Below are 2,004 nucleotides of genomic sequence, written 5' to 3'. Positions count from 1 at the left end.
AATTGTCTGCAAAATTAATATTTAGGACATTGGAATTCTATATTCTATGTAAGAGCGAAACAAGTTATACCCCCAAAAATAATTGCTAACAATATTTTTAGGACATTGCTGAAAAGGGGGGAGGGGGTTTCTTTGTGATAAATGCTTTGCTAGACAAAATTATGGTTAGGTTATGAGCGTACTAATTTTCCTTCTGTAAAAAAAGGGGGAAATTATTTCAATACTAACTTTTTTCTCTTCTTTTTTAAGGCCAATTGTGAAGAATGTATTGTCCCCCCTCCATCGAAGAGAGCAAGAGAGGACAAGGCAGCCCCCGTGACGCAATCAAATATTAAGTATGTTGGCCCTTACACGACCCCAAAACAAAGCAGGAGGGATAAAGGTCCATCTGCACTCCATGAACAATGTGAGAATGTGGCTATCCCCACCCTACACGGACAAGATGCTGCCCCCTTGAACCCCTGTTATGCTGCGGGGACTTCTGTGGTCCTATTACAATCCAAAAATGCGCACCATTTAAGCCCCAGTCTAGCTACCGGGCTTTCCATGCCATCTTCAATGCCTGGATCTTCAAGACATGCTATAGGCCAAACATCAGCTCCTTATCACGCAATATTTAAGCTATCATCTTTCCATCAATTGTTAGTGTACTCACCTAACCAACTATCTCCATCAATTGCTGAGCTATTCATGCAAGATAGAAGGATTGGCCCCTCCAGGCAAGTCATAGACCAACCAATGGCTTCCTATCGTGTAATGTCCAAGTCTCCAGCTTTGTGTCAAATGGTTGATCAATTTGAAGACGTGAGTAAATTTTTTTCAATCAAATAAGCTTTTTAGCTGTTAGAGAGCCTTTTACTCTTTACTTTTGTCTTTTCACTTTTTTGATTATTCAGAACCAGGTTATAGAAATATCTCAAACAAAACTATTTTTTAACCTAATATAAACTGGTCGAAGACATTAAAATGTTATTTTCGCTATAATACCCCCCCCCTCACATCCATTGTTTTAAATTTCTCTGCTCCCCCCTCCCTGAGAGATATCTAAATATAATATAATTTTTTTTTTCTTTGTCAAATCACTCTTTTTTTTCTAATCTTTCCTATTTTCTCTGTCCCCCACTGTAGTCCATAAACTGTTGCTATCTCTTCGATAATATTTTTCGTTAATTTCTAGCCTGAATTACTTGGCATAGATTGACTAGATTCTTTTTTTCTCAAAATGTTGCTGTTTTTTTCTTACTTGAATATCATAGTTTATTGTATACAAGGGGATGGTCGCTGTGGCACCCGAGAAGCGCCGTGGGCCGAGGGAGGTGCTGCGGGAAGCGCCGCAGTGGCCCGCTGGGCCGTCTCGGAGAGGGGAGCATTAAATAGTGGAAATTTAGGGGGGGGGGGAAGTTTGAACAAAATCAAATTGCCTTCTATGTAAATCGTTTTAGATTTACGTTAAGTTGGATTTTCTTTCAGCGATATCGATTGACTAGTGTATATGCTACTGCTATTAAGCGTGCTTTAAGCAATAATAATCAAATTTTAAAAAAACAAAAAAAACAGTAGGGGTGATTTGAAGTCTGAAAATAAGCCATTTTTTTCATTTATAGGTTGCATTGGTCCCATATTCGCCATCATCATCCTCGCCAGTTGGAGAAGGAGAGGACGCAACTATGGGGCTCTCCAACAATTCAATATGGGACAGTATCATACAAGAAATATCGTTTAATATTGATGAGTGTTTAACTGATTATTTTAATGTAGATTATAGCGCAGATGAGCAGGGGGACTTGAGTCAAAACACCTTACAGCTTTTGGATGATTTTACCCCGGATTTAACAGGGAATCCTCCTCTAGCCCCCGATAACCTACTTCCACTTCAATCGAATGAAGTGGATTCCCATACCCCAAATATTGAACAATTTGGTGGGGGAGCGGGTGTTGATAATATCCAAGACGGGGAGGGGGGTAATGTCCAATTTACGACTTTTCCCGAATTTCAGTTATCAA

The sequence above is a fragment of the Artemia sp. Qi Xiang Cuo genome, chromosome 16, assembly GCF_049724085.1.
Source record: "Artemia sp. Qi Xiang Cuo chromosome 16, ASM4972408v1, whole genome shotgun sequence".
In the NCBI taxonomy this organism is placed as follows: Eukaryota; Metazoa; Arthropoda; class Branchiopoda; order Anostraca; family Artemiidae; genus Artemia; species Artemia sp. Qi Xiang Cuo.
This window is presented reverse-complemented; position numbering follows the sequence as displayed.